The sequence below is a fragment of the Pseudopipra pipra genome, chromosome 5 (assembly GCF_036250125.1).
Source record: "Pseudopipra pipra isolate bDixPip1 chromosome 5, bDixPip1.hap1, whole genome shotgun sequence".
NCBI lineage: Eukaryota > Metazoa > Chordata > Aves > Passeriformes > Pipridae > Pseudopipra > Pseudopipra pipra.
Genome location: NC_087553.1, coordinates 56,299,808 through 56,315,471, shown reverse-complemented (window position 1 = coordinate 56,315,471; position 15,664 = coordinate 56,299,808). Strand labels below are relative to the sequence as shown.

At 37.6% G+C, this 15,664-nt stretch overlaps 1 long non-coding RNA gene across 1 annotated transcript; it reads left to right on the top strand.

Moving 5' to 3' along the window:
• The first annotated feature begins 11,253 nt into the window (after positions 1-11,253).
• On the top strand, positions 11,254-13,844 carry LOC135415302 (uncharacterized). The gene is made up of 3 exons (XR_010431065.1): positions 11,254-11,284; positions 11,964-12,081; positions 13,633-13,844. It is a non-coding gene; the product is annotated as an uncharacterized LOC135415302 (long non-coding RNA).
• Positions 13,845-15,664: the final 1,820 nt, after the last annotated feature.

Below are 15,664 nucleotides of genomic sequence, written 5' to 3'. Positions count from 1 at the left end.
CAAGGTTTTCTGACCCTGTGACAGAAGCATGCTTTTGCCGTTATTCTACATAATCATCTTGCATTTAGCTGAGGAGAAAAAGGAGGAAAAGAGTCTGGTAACTGGTAAGTACTGTCAACGGACAGCTGTAAAGTTGGGTGGACTCCATGCCACTGCTATTTCAAACATTATTTTATTTTAAACATTATTCTCTGACAGAGAAAGACTAAATGTTGACCTGTGTGCGCATGCACACTTGCACTGACAAATTGAATAATTGATACATGTATGAACACATAAGTATCTGATTAATCATAATCAAGATGTAGGAATAAAGGTACAAGGGCAAAAGTTTTAGCTATAGCTAACAGAAGTGGTGAAAAGAGATAGGGCATCTGAAAGTACCATTTTGTATCCAAATTCAAAATAGAAAATTAATACATTGAAGAATACGTTTTTCCACCAATGACAGCATCCAGTTTTCCTCAAAATGGAAAGGATTTCATTACAATGTTTTAAAAATAGGACTGGAAATGATGTGCAGGGTTACATCAAGGGTTTTGTATTATTGTGTTTGTGTTACTTACACAACATACTTGTTCTTACAGCATAGTTTGTATCTGTTGTTCATGGCTGGGTTGTATAATAGTGTACAAATCTTGGTCACCCTAGCTCACATTGTAATGTCCTGATTTCCAAGAGGTCAAAATTAATCTAAAGGTTTTTTCATGCTTTTAATCTCTTTTTACTTGTTAGTAGTGCATATGTAAATTATTATTTAAGTTCATGGTTTCTCTGGGGCATTTCTTGAACTTGTAGACCAACCTTCAGAAAAAATAGATTTAGAATATTCACCACGAGAGGCTTAGTAGTTCTCCATCTTTGTAGATTTCAGAAATATTTATTAACATAAGATACACAGTGTAAGGTTTCCTCTCCATCTTTTAAAATACTTTCACAACTGAAAACAAAAAAGAATTTGCTTATTATTATTTCTTTAATTTTTTTCTGGTTTTTTGTTATATTTTTCACAGGTCTTGTGACTTGTAATTTGAATGTATTAACACCATTGAATAAAAAAAACTTAAAGGCTGGCAGATTTTTTTAGTTGACTACTTTCAATACAAATGCTTTACAGAACATACATTTATATTGTAATACTTGAGCCTGAGGCTTATAGGTACCTGAGTTTGAGTGTATTATGTCAAAAGAACAACTTGTTAAAAGAAGAATAAGATTGCTTTAGGCATGGGCAGAAATAGGAGAGAGGGAAAGCACATGAAAAAGGCAAGTATGAAAAAAGTGTATAAAGGGAAAGATTCAGCTGGTAATCATGAGCTGAAGAAAGAGAGTTAAAAGGAAAAAACTGAGAACAATACCTCAGTGAAAGGCTAGGAAAATAAAGGAGATTACATTAGTTGCCTATAAAGTAACCAGGAATTGTGGCAGATGTAGGTCCTGTTCGACAAGCTCATTCCACAAAAATAGGTCTCTGTAGATTCAGGCAATATCACTGGTTTCAAAGGGAGTTTACATACTTACAGAGCTGTCCACAGAAGCATGCCACAGAATTAGGTACTTAACATCTAGTGTTGTATGTTGAAACAGCCCCAGTCTTTTGCCAACAAAAAATGCCCTTAAAGGTCTGAAGAAAAACTTTCCACATATCTAGTCCTGTCTTTATCACTAAATAATCCAAATACTTTCTTTTCCCAATGTATGCCTTGTACAAGAAACCAACAGGATTTGTGGATGAGGAGAAGGCTGTTCTTTAGAAGGGCTTTTGATGCTGTCTCCCACAATATTCTTGTATCCCAGTTAGGGCATTACGGATGGGATGGGTAGGTAAGAGAGTTGGTAAAAAAAAACAACAGTTGGCTAATCAGGCTCAAAAAGTAGTTTTTAATGGATCGTGTAATCTAGTGGAGACCAGTAACAAGTAGAGTATCTGCCTCTAGACCTGTCCTGTTTAACATCCTTACCCATGACCTGGAGGTGACACTAATGTGCACTCTTGCAAGTTTGCAGATAATGAAAAACTGGTAGGAGCCGTTGATATGCTCAAGGACAAAGTTGGTATCCAGAGGAACTTAGACCTGATGGAGAAATGGGCCAAGAGACACCTTATGAAATTCAGCAAGATGAAAGCAAATCTCTGCACATGGAGGAAAGTGTCTTGCAATGGACCAGCTGGGGAGCAGCTTTGTCAGAAAGAGCCTGGCGGGCAATGAGATGCGACAACATTACCCTGGCAGCAAAGAGGGACAACAGCCTCCTGGGCTGCATCAGCAGAAATGGAGCCAGCATACTGAGGGAAGGGATTGTTCTCCTCTACTCAGAGCTCCTTAGACTACAGCTAGAGCACTCTGTCCAGTTTTGGGTCCCCCAGTACAAAACAGACATTGACAAACTTGAAGTTCAGCACAGAGCCACCATGATGACTGCAGGCTGGGAGTACACACACTATGAGGAGACACTGAGGAAGAAAGCCTTATTCAGCCTGGACCAGAGGTTGCTTTGGGCAGACAAAGCAGCTGCTCCCTCACATCCATGAAGACAGCATCAAGGAAGACTCAAGGTCTTCACAAACACGCACTGTGGGAAAATAAGAAGAAACAGATGTAGACTGAAACAGGAAAGGTCTTGACCGTTAATAAGAAAAAGTCTATATAAATAAAAAGAACATTTTTAACAGAGTTAGGAAATTGACAGCAAAGTAATGTGCATGAAGGACTTCTGTGATTAACTCTTCTTTACACTCTCCCAAGAAAATTAAGCCCTGGGCTCTCAGAAACGAAAAAGGCTTGTAGAAACCAAAGCTATAAACTCAACTTCAAAGGAAATCTCGAGGGATAACACTATCATGTAGAAAAACCTCTATTAATAAGCCAGTAAGCAATGTAATGGAGTCAAATATGTGATAGTCACTTAGGAAACTATTAGAAGACATGGTGGAGAACAGACTGTTTTTTATTGCATAACACCTGAGAACACAGGTTTAATATTAGCAGTATCACATATATACCAATATGATGCAAATAGAGTTAGTCAGTCAGGACCTAAGTTCCATACTGTATCTATATAGATGGCTGATGACCTTATTGATTTTTTTATGATTGGAATCATCTGTTTCTTTTTTAAAGAACTACCACAACAATCCATTTAAAGTCCTGCACAAACATCGCTCAATATCACACAAGAAATTGCTTAAATGGATCACATATGAAAAGCAGTGACAGACACATTTAATGAAGTAGAAGGAAGGAAATTGATAATAGGGAGAGAAATATTCATTACCAGCATATAAGTGGATATTTAATAACCCTTTTTTTGGAAGCATTTTGTACAGTCATACCAAAACTATACAACTGAGACATGCTGAGTGCAATTCCTTGCTGAAGCAGTTCCATTTGTAATTTTTTGTTTGCTATTGTGTCATGCATACAATTCCAAAGAATGCAGATGCTTAATCATTATTTATGGTAATGCAGTAGTGCTTAATTTTTCCAGATATTTTCCAAATACCTGAAACAGCAGATTCGCAGAATCTAAAACTTTCAAATGGACGTAACAGATTATGTGGGGAAATAGGATGGAAGTCACTGAGGTGACAGGCATCCTGTTAGTTTCAATTATTTCTTCTACTCTGCAGTTTGTTTCATGAATCTAAATTGGCTCAATTTTAAAAATAAAAATAATAAAACACTCTCCCTTCCCTAATAAGTTACCTGAAATTTTCCATTTTAATAGGATAAGATACGCAGGAAAAAAAAAAAAGTACACAGCTTCCTAGTTCAAAGATTTTTGTGAGTATATTTGTTTGGGTTGTGGAGCTTGTTCTTCTTATGCATAACTTTTTGCAGAGTATATGTTTCTGCACTTCTAGAAATGAAAGAATTTTTTTAAAAAAGAGGGAAAATATGATGATTCAAGCTTAGTTGTGATAAAGGAGTTGTAGTGATAATAGAGTGTCACCACAGGATGCAGTGTAACTAGATACTCCTAAAAGTCTTCTGTAGTGCATCACAAGCTGCAACACAGTTTCATATAATTAGAGAGATCCATTGTTATGGAGAAAGTGTCACAAAACCAAAACAACCCGGCCAGAAAGTTACCAGTCAAGAAAAAAACAAGCTGACTTGGAACAAGGGCTGCATTACTTGAAAAGAGGGCATCGGCAACTAACTCAGTGCTGAGATAAAATTGAGATACTCTCAACTGAGGCTTTAAAATAAAAAATGGGAATCAATTTTTCATGGAAGATACTATAAAGTCCCTGACTGGATGAAAGAAATTAGTTTTGCATAGCAGAGGTAGTGAATAAGGCCTGTAGTGAATAAGGCCAGAGAGTAGGAAGGAACCAACAGGAACCAACAGAAACAAGATCCTGGCCATAGCAGGCACTGAGGGTCTGTGAAACAAACAAATTTCAGGCTCCTCCATGGGTAAACTTAAAGTCTGGCAAAATCTCTCATAGCACTAGTTTTGGCCATTTGTAATAAGTACATTTGTAATAAGTACATGTGTTTGTATGTGCTTCTACAAATACGTCAGTAGCAAGAAAAACCTCCATTCTTTGTTGGACATAGGGGGGAACATAGTTACCAAAGATGAGGAAAAGGCTGAGGCACTTAACACCTTCTTTGCCTCAGTTTTCACAGTAAGACAGGTTGTCCTCAGGACAAGTGGCCTCCAGAGCTGGTAGACAGAGACAGGAAGCCAAATAGCCCCCTGTAATCCAGGAGGAAACAGAGACCTGCTGAGCCACTTGGATCCTCACAAGTCTGTGGGACCAGATGGGATCCATCCTAGGGGGATGAGGGAGCTGGTGGAAGAGCTCGCCAAGCCACTTTCCATCATTTATCAACAGTCCTGGCTCACTGGGGAGGTCCCAGATGATTCGAAGTTGGCGAATGTCACACCGATCCACAAAAAGGGCTGCAAGGAGGACCCAGGAAACTACAGACCTGTGAGCCTGACCTCAGTGCCTGGCAAGGTTATGGAGCAGATCATCCTAAGTGCAATCACACTACACTTACAGGATGGACAAGGAATCAGACCCAGCCAGCATGTGTTTAGGAAGAGCAGGTCCTGTTTGACCAACCTGATCTCCTTTTATGGCAGATGATCCAGTTGGTGGAGGAGGGGAAGGCTGTGGATGTAATCTGCCTGGACTTCAGCAAAGCCTTTGACACTGTCTCCCACAGCATACTCCTGGAAAAGCTGGCAGCCCATGGCTTGGACAGGGGCACTCTGTGCTGGGTTAGGAACTGGCTGGAGGGCCGGGCCCAGAGAGTGGTGGCGAATGGTGCTGCATCCAGTTGACAGCTGATCACTAGTGGTGTTCCCCAGGGATCAGTGTTGGGCCCAGTTCTGTTTAATATCTTTATTGATGATCTGGATGAGGGGATTGAGAGTACCATTAGCAAACTTGCAGATGACACCAAGCTGGGGGGGGCCTGTTGATCTGCTAGAAGGCAAGAGGGCTCTGCAGAGGGACCTGGACAAGCTGGAGAGATGGTCTGATTCCAACAGGATGAGGTTCAACAAAGCCGAGTGCCTGGTCCTGCACTTTGGCCACAACAACCCCATGGAGCACTACAGGCTGGGCACAGAGTGGCTGGAGAGCAGCCAGGCAGAAAGGGACCTGGGAGTTTGGATTGACAAGAAGCTGAACATGAGCCAGCAGTGTGCCCAGGTGGCCAAGAAGGCCAATGGCATCCTGGCCTATTTCAGGAACAGTGTGGCCAGCAGGACCAGGGAAGTGATTCTTCTCCTGTACTCAGTGCTGGTGAGGCCACACCTGGAGTGCTTTGTCCAGTTCTGGGCCACTCAGTTCAGGAAGGATATTGAGGTGCTGGAGCAGGTCCAGAGAAGAGCAACAAGGCTGGTGAAACGACTGGAGAACAAGTCCTATGAAGAGAGGCTGAGGGAGCTGGGGTTGTTTAGCCTGGAGAAGAGGAGGCTAGGGGAGACCTCATCACTGTCTACAACTCCCTGACAGGAGGTTGTAGCCAGGTGGGGGTTGGTCTCTTCTCCCAGGCAGCCAGCAGTAGGACAAGAGGTAACGGTCTTGAGCTCTGCCAGGAGAGGTTTAGGTTGAATATTAAGAAGAAATTTTTTACAGAGAGAGTAATCAGACATTGGAATGGGCTGCCCAGGGACATGATGTATTCACCATCCCTGGAGGTTTTTAAGACTGGATGTGGCACTTAGTACCATGGTCAGGTAACCACAGCAGTGTTGGATCAAGGGTTGGACTTGATGATCTCGGAGGTCTTTTCCAACACTGTTGATTCTATAATTCTATGTTGAGTTAATTCAATTCATCCTTTAACTGAGAAAATAATATGCTTTTATATTTGTGTTTTGAAGCATCAGTCTAAGCCTCATCAGTTTTTTAATCACACTGCACTTTGAAAAGGGCAAAAAGGAGAACTACCAACCAGTCAGCCTCAGCTCTGTGCTTGATAAGTTTATGGAACAGAATTTTCTGGAAGATATGTCAAAATATATGGAAGACAAGGAGTTGAATAGTGACAGATAACATGGCTTAATCACTTGACTGATCTAGTGGCCTTTTATAGTGGAACAACTGTATATCAGTGGACAAGAGGAGATTTAGGGATGTCATCTATCTAGACTTCTGTAAGGCCTTTAATGCAGTCTCCCCCCTAGCATTCTTACCTCTAAATTGCAAAAATATACGTTTGGCACTAGATCGAACTGCTAGATGTTAAGGTGCTGTTAGATAAGTTAGGAATTGGCTGGATGGCATGTCCAAAGAGTTACAGTCAATGGCTCAAAGTTCAAGTGAAAACAAATAGTGAGCAGTGTTCCTCAAGAGTTCATAGTGGGACCAATATTATTTAATATTTTCATCATTGACATGCACATAGTAGGATCTATTCTATGACAAGGAGCTGCGTTATCTATGTAGAAAAAAAAGTCACAATGTGATTTTTTTTTGACATCTTCACCCTTGAGAGTTCAGAGATTTGACCAGTAGGAATAGTAATGACACTATAAATTAGATTACATAATCTTCATAATGCCAAGATCCACATAATTTGGGCAGTAAAGGTCAGAAGGAGCGATAAGAGGTAGAAGATGACAATACTGACCTGAGTATACAGGTGGTCCTAGGAAGGGGTGGTGAGTTGGCCTTGGCTTGTCTAACTGTTCCTTCACAGAAAAGGTCAGTAACTGCCCATCAGTCACCCATTCCAGCATAGCACCAAAATCAAATGTGATACCAGTCCACGAAAATGTCACTCTGAGGGGCAATCCTTCCAAGCATGGCTTTAGTTGGCTGGGATGGCTTCTCCCATCCAGAATGGTTCCCTGAGAAGAGGTGGCTAAAGATATCTTATGACAAAGAAATCATTGTTATATTAGTTCTATATGAGTTTTCTTTAAAAGAAACAGTAAAAATAGATATTGGGAAGTTCCTAAAGAACAGGAAGGTAATCATAGCCAAATCATTCCCAGGAGATATGTTTGAAGATTGCCTGGAAGAGAGAAAAATGTTTTCAGATTTGCTACTTCATTAGAAACTAGATATTAACTTTCAGCCATGACTTAAGATCATGCCAGTATAGTTAAGCAATTAACAGATCTCAGCTGTATTCTAACTGTTGGGGAAAATTGTTGGGGATTTTCTTTTCCTTTTTTTTTTTAAACTCAAATCTGTCCTTCGACCAGAATTCTTCTTTGCTGTTAAGTTCTTCCTGACTCAGTTGTCCTAAAAAGTAGAATTCCTGAGAAGTTGTTTTTTGCTTTGGCATAGACTTGTGCTGACTCACCTTGGCAAAGATGGCCTAGCAGGACTGGCAGAAGGATGTGGAAATTACTTGGCAGCTTAAAGAAAGTCCTCTGTAAGTCACATTTGGCTATCAATTGTATGTCTGACACTGGCGATACAGGTCTAGACAAACTTATTATTTGCTGACATTCCAAATCTGAGGTCATAACAACTATGCTCCTTATATTGGACATACTGCTCCATAAGACTAGTCTAAAACTGATTTTTAAACAAATCTCTGTGTTTATGACCACAAAATCTTGCTTTGGGACTGTGAGAATGGCCATACAATGGAAAATACACATTCACAATGTTATTTGTATTTTTATAAAGTGAGAGAGACTAATCTCTTTATTGCTTTTAAAACTGTGGACCATTGTACAGAATTCCAAGGCAAACTCAGTGTGCCACACTGAAAGTGTTGAATTTGTGTTCACTGGAATCATCACAGAAATGAGCTAAGTCTCTCCTGTTGGAAAAAATCTGTTTGGGAAAGTTGTACATTATACCCTTTACGTGATTTATATTGCAAGAGAATAAATCTAGACTAACTCCCTTAACATCACTGAAGATTCACTCAAAATCTAGACTATAAGTGACCAACATATCTATGTTGCAGTATTGGCCAGGAAAAAACTTAAAGTATGATCACATTGCATGTTTCCACAGGCCCTGAACAATCTTCATCTCTTACAGTAGAGTCCAAGACATTACAGCATCTGGTTTTATATTACAGTGGAATTTCACGATGGGTTAACTTCCTAACCCAATGCACAGCTATCTTTGATTCTTTTCCACTTCGGTACAAAGTAAACTAAGCTAAATTGCTAACTTCACACCTGCTAGAAATCGCCAAATTTCCTTTCCAGCTCAGTCATACTACATACACCCTCGAGGCTGAGTTTCACCCTCACAGGAGTCGAAATTAGAGGACTAATTAGTTAAGAACTTTTAGTTAAGATTCACTCAATTTGATTTCAAATAAATTAGCTAAAAGTTAAACCAGTGTACTTGTATGGTTTTCTGGCCTTATATATTACATTTTTCTTAATAACATGTACATCATTTGATTTGTACTTGTTCAGAAGTACCTTATAGAGAGATATTTCTTTCTCTAGATAGTCTTTGCAAACATCAAGTTAATCAAAACTGAAAACATCTTCTGTTCATATAATTTTCCCTTTTAAGTCATTGAAACAACCAATCTACCTCTGCATTCTACCAAAATCAGTTACATCTTCAATCCTACTGACTTAAACAGGGCTAAAGCAGATAAATATGTATGTTGTGTTTTAGCTTGCAAAAATGTATACACTGATTTCATAATGTTGGCTACTAGGTGTAAGAACAAACAGTATTAAAACTTCCTAGAATTTTCCAAGGACTTTATGAGTACTCTTCATATTATTTTTTCATAGTGAAGGGGGAAAGTAGGGAGGAGGTTTTTTGTAGTAGTTTGAACTGCAATTGATGTTATGAGTCAGCTGAAATAAGGACTATTACAACTGTTTGTCTATATAAAGAAATTCATCAACACACATCATACTGACTTGAGGTAGTAAAGCAGGGGTTTATGACATCTAACCATTTGTCCAGTGGCTCTGTACTCCTTTTGTTCATTCTGTCAAACTGTGCTTTTGATGGGGTTTGGAGACCTTAAATATACTAGAAGCATTTCTGCACAGAGAAAAACATTCTGGCAATGGCAGTTACCATCATTTAGCAAGCTCTAGTAGGCTGCAGCCTAGGTACTAGCACAAATCTCTGAAGAGCACACTTGTAAATTCATATCTATGATGCAAAAGCATTTTGGGGAAAAAAAAAAAAAAGAAAAGAAAAAAATAAGGTTTTACAGAGATGGATATTATTGCTGAAAGCTACAAAAAAGGGAGAGGAAAAGTGAGGAGATTTTCTGAACATCAGCAAACGATTTTTATCTAGCTCCAGAACAGGGAGTCTGTGTGAAGAACACAAACACATGCATTTCTGTTTAGCATTTCATCTGGCTATGTTTATTCATTTCATATGTAATGGTGTGCTCAGATGGAAACACCTTGCATTAAACTTAAGCCCCTGAAGAACTGAGCGTAAGGTTATGGGAAAAAGTACATTTAAGGTGGCAGGAAAATGGAACAGACAGCCTTAATTATGAAGTCTAGAGCAGCTGGACTGTGACGTCTTGTTTCTGGGAAGAAATCATAAATGGACAACCTGAGGCCAGGAAATGCATTGGACCGGCACAGAACAGGGAGGGAGGGACGTCTCCGAGTACCTGGCTCAGCAGACTTGGAAGCAACACAGCAATCTAGTGGATGGTGTGCAGAGGGAGTGTAAACGGGCTCACAAAGCTTCTCTTTCATTTTCCTTCTGGCTTGGCCAAGTTTTATCCCTAGCTCTATGTTACCAAAAAAAGATTGGCCTAGTTATTCATCTTTAAAACTCAGATGAGTATTTGTTAGATGACTTTGGAAGCTTCAGAGCTTATTATTTCTGAATACTTGGTGGCTTTTCAACATTAATACATTTCATGTCATTAAGAAAAGGAGAGCTAAATTAGGCTTTTTAGTAAATATACTAAGTCCATAATATTTCTGTGAACATAATATAAATGCAAATGTTTTTTGTGCTATTTGGCTTATGGTACTGAACAATAAAGAATACATTTTTTTTAGCAACCAGAATTATACCCTTCCCTCAGGTTCACTTCACCCATTCAGAGAAAAAAACATTTACACTTATTTAGTGTTAAAAAAGCTTTTCTGACTGATATGGTAAGCAAATATTTCCTTTGTTGGCTGGATGATTGACGATATATAAATTACCTATTAATTATATATATTACAAGACATATATAATGGATGAATACATATGTAATATTTCTAAAATAGAAACTTAAAAAATTTAACAATTGGAAACTTGCAAATTTAACAAAAGGTAAGCAATTTTCAATCATAATAAGCTTCATATTTGCGTTTTGTATGTCATGGTGCACAAATGATTCTCTTTGTGATTTTGATGCTCTGCTAGCTGATATCAGAGTATTATTTTGACACTTCACTGGAGTTAGTGCTATGTCAATGATTCCAGTGTAAAACTGTATTTTCACTGTTTTCTAGCTCTGACACAAAAATTGGCTATGGGATGAAACTTGGTATCCTAGGTCTATCTACAGTAGGAACAAATTTATTTTCACTACATTTCCTTTAAATTTTATATTTTTAAGTTATAGAAAAGATATAACAAGATGTGTTGTGGTTTTTACTTTTTGAATTTTTACTTTATAGGGGAAAAAAATCAGTGTTTTCAAAAAAGTTTTTTATCAGAAAATAATTATTTCTCCTAGAATCCTAATGGTTGCTGCTAAGAGTTGACTTGTTTTTTAAAAATATTTCATTAATAATAGTTCTGACTTTCTGGATAGTCCTCTTTTTCATACAAATGTCTTTCTGCTTGTCTATCTCTCCTCAAAGCACGTGCATAAAGAACAGTGAATTCTTCAGTGTAAGTAGACAAAGTACATGATAGAAAATGTTTCCTTTTCCTAATTTTGTATTGTGCTTTCCTGTCTGTGAAATAGTTCCTTCTATTGAAAACAGCCTAAAGTCTTTCCCAATCACTATTTCCTGAATGTCATTCCTTCTTCATCATCTTTGCTTGTTCATGAAAAATAAAAACCCCTAAACTACAAACAAAGAATACTGTCTTTTTGGTATGAAGCATTGAAGGGGCATACATAATTTATGCTTTTCTTGCCAGCAGTCACAGAAGAATCAGAATCTCTTGCATTAGTATAGCTAGAAAAGGCACAGAGAAAATTCAATTTTAAACTGAACATTGAAACTTAATTGTCAGTGACCTTACTATAAGGACCCCTTGTAATCTTCCTGGAATGTCTACAGCTTTCTGTTATTAGAGCTGTAAATATATAGTTTCACTGAAGAACTGGGGTAAAATATAGATTTTTTTTTTATACAAAATCTCTGTCATTCTAAGGGACATTTGGCCACAGAATATTTATTTTAAATATCGACGTCAGACTCACAAACTCGTTCATGCTACATGGGTGTAAACACACCTACTCAACTGAAAGAATGATCTTTGTCTCTAGAAAAAAAATACTTCTTTATGTGTAAATTACCTTTTTGCTGTTCAATTAACACAATTTTACTCTTTACTGCAGGCTGTGCAAGCATGTCCTTAATAGTCTTCCATCCAGACACGGCAATTTTGTCTTTGCTCTGCTTCATGACCATATTGAAAGCTCCCACTTCAAGATTGCCACAAAAGATAAATTATGGGTGAGAAATAGAGTTTGTAGCATTAAAGCTCTTAAGTACTTCGAAAAGGAGTTCCTCCACCACAGGCTTATTGAACTGTTCCTTTGACAGCGTGACTTTTAGCAGCTGCTGTGGATTACTGCTGGCAAGCCCAAAATCAGGGATGACTGACTGTGGTACCAACACATGACGGAAGAAAAATGGCTGTAGACGTGTGCAGATTAGCAGAGAGTAGCAATGGGGCATCAAAAGGAAGGAGAAGGAGAGAAAGCTCTGGAGCTGCCAGGAGTGGTTCATTCAGGGAGCCCAAAGCTTTTAGCTTTTTTCCTGCCACGTGAGCAAGCCAAATGCGCTCACAAGAACAGTAGCATCTAGGCCTTGGTTTTGGAAACCCATAAGCACCACTAATACTGTTTTGTGGGGGTCTTTTGAAGCTATTGTTTTAGCAGACCCTTTGTTCTGATGAAGAAATCTTTTGAAGGTGCAATAATTTTGATGTTATTGATTCATTCAGTACATTTATAGGTTTTCTTTTCAGACATGCTATTTTGAATTGACTGTAGTAGGATTCAGTTCACAAAATCATTCAGCTATAACAAATTGTTTGCTTTTACTCTTTTTTTTTTTCCAGAAAGGCAGTTATATATTGAAGGCACAAAAAGGTCTTACATGGTTATACAAGCAAAATGGGTTATTCTGTCAGTTCACTCTGAGGCTGAGTTAGCTTTTCTGTGCAATTCTCAGCTTTGAAATTGATTTTGTTGACCATCCATTTTTTTCCCAAGGTCTTAAACTTAGGCTGTATGAAAAGTTGCCTAATCCACTGGTTTTAACAAAAAACCACAACTCTTCATCATTATTTAATATTGGCTGACCTAAATAAAAATTAGAATTATTAATTTTATTGAATTCATAGTTTACTGATTTTCTCAAAGACAGTGATGCATTGCGTTCCAAGCAGGTTTTTATTTTTTGCAACTGATATCCCTACCTCTGACTGATATGCATTTGTTCAAATCAAGGATATGCCACAATTATTCCTTATATTTCACAAGGCTGTCAGGCATGCTCTTCACAGCTAATGGTGTTATTTCTATACAAGATTATAGCTGTGCATCATAAAAATTTAATTCTTGTAGATCATTAGATTCTTCTCTATTAAAAATCCTAATTATCTGAAATATTATAAAGAGAAAATTTCTCCACTGTTTCAATCTCCATTTTTTCTTGGAACAAAACCCAATTTGCTTTCTAATTCAAATAATGAGGTAAAATCACACCCTCCTTATTCAGCTCAAAATTACAGCAGCATCAAGGTTTTAACAACCAATTTAGAACACATTAAAATTAATATGGTGGAACTCACTTTAATGAGTAACCACAGCAATATCTAATGAACCAAGATGTCAATTCAGACTTGAGATCTGAATAGTTGTTTTTACTTACCTTTACCAAAAAAAAACAAAAAACAAGCCAAAACACATCAAAGCAAACCAAACAACCAAAAGAAACCAAAAGAAAAAAAAAAAAAAAACCACAAAAAAACCCTCAATATGTTTCTCTCCATTTCAGATTGCATAATTTGTCTGCACAATTTGTCTGCACAAGAAGTCATTGATATCAAGAGGTTAATACAACTCAAAAGAAATTTGAGACCTTTATAGAACAAGAACATCTAAATAAGATTAAAAATGTATGGGTCACTCTTCTGATTAAGAGCGTATTCCTTATGTCTTGCTACATAGTGGAAATAAAAGAAACGAGCTTTATCCTGTGGAAAATTATCTTTCAAATATGTTGTTGGTAGTTTCTTATGTTTTCCCTATAGGCCTATAGCAAAAGCCACTGAAATAATCAGGTAATATACCAAAATGAATTACTGGTCTAGCACTCTGTAGAAGCTTCTTTCCAAGCAACTGCTGAAGTTACAGGTTTAATACTAGATACTATCAAATGATACAAAAATTGTAAAGACTATTTTGAGATTGCTCGGTGCCATCATTCTATTTCATGGGAATTTCTGAATCAAATATTCCTTTGGTAGTGTCACTGAGGACCCACTGTAACGTTTTACCATGGAACTGGCTATATTAAAATGCATTGGCAGTGTGAAAAAAACCCTTTCGACTTAAGAAAAAAACCTTAATAAAAATATTTTGTTGTGAATTACTCTGATGTTTTGCAATTATTTCAATTCTGTAATACACTGAAAGGCACTTCTTCTCAAGTTTATAGGGAAATTTGCCCTTCTTTCCTTTTTTTAGTTTGTATATCTTTATAACTTTTACATATAGCAGAAATAGAAACTAACCAACCTCTAAAGTGCAATTCTACCATAATTCAGCTTCCCTTATCTACAAATTCCAGGTTTAGCTAAAATGCTGACAAAACATCTGTTTTTTTCCACCACATGGATGTCACCAGTACAGGAAACTCTGAAAGTTACATCTGGATCCATCTTGCTAGTTAATGGATTTTTTCCTTGAGGAATAATCTGAGCATGATAGAAGAACAAAGATTTCCTCTATCCTGTAGAATATCTATTATCAGAGAAGTAATGTTAGGGAAGAAAAATAATTGGCAAGGTGAACACATTCAATATGGGATTTAATAAAATATGGATCTCACCTGCTATTTTGCTGTCTCCGTTTAGAGTAAATAGCATAGCATTTGCAAGTGCTGAATCTTCTTACTTTTGGTGTATGGTATAAACTAATATATTGGTAATACTGCATTCTCCTTTGTTAAGTCTACTATGTTTAAAAAGGTTTCCTGAGAGCTTTGAGACTACAGTTCTCCAGAATGTCTGTCAGTGAGGCATCCGTGCAACATATCTGCCCTTATACATTATGCCAATATCAGTAGAGAATTTGCCTGTGGTTTTGATAGGCAAACTCTAGGAATATAAAAATAACAAGACCAAATGTATCCTTTTTTTAAACTGTTTTAGAAGTGGGTCATATTTGAAATGGTAAGTCATTCTATAATATACATGGAGGCCTTGTAGAAGGTCACTCATTTATCCTTGTGTTCTAAATGCAAGTGTATCTATGAGCTCTCAGTCAGTGTATCTTCTCCTGGACACAGATTTCTGTTTGTCACAGTAGAAGACTAACTGGCATTAGAGCTTCAATGACATGCTTAGATGATCACTTGCTGATGATTCTGCATGTGAGTGACAGCAAGAGAGGCCTCTCTCGAAATGTAATGTACATATTGTTTTAGGGCTTGATATTGTTGGGTTTGCTAATCTTCCATTTGTCTTTGACTCTCCTTCTTTCCCACTTTTAGAGCTGTGCTATATTTTGCAGCAGTAAGGAAATGTTCATAATTCCTTGCACTGTTCTTGATTTTCCTCTTATATTAGAGACTGCAAAACAGAGTATTAGTGTATGCATCCCATCCCTTGGCAGAGGCATTGTGCCTAAGCACCATTAGTGTTACAGAGAGTCATCTGACCTCTCACAAAAGAATAATAGAGGTCTTAGTATTCCTAGGGTTCAAGTAATGGTGAATGGCAATCAATAGCCAAGCATTTAGAAGGACTTCCTCCTTGGTTGTTTTATTTCATAGTGGTGATTCTAATGACTGATTAGTATCCCAG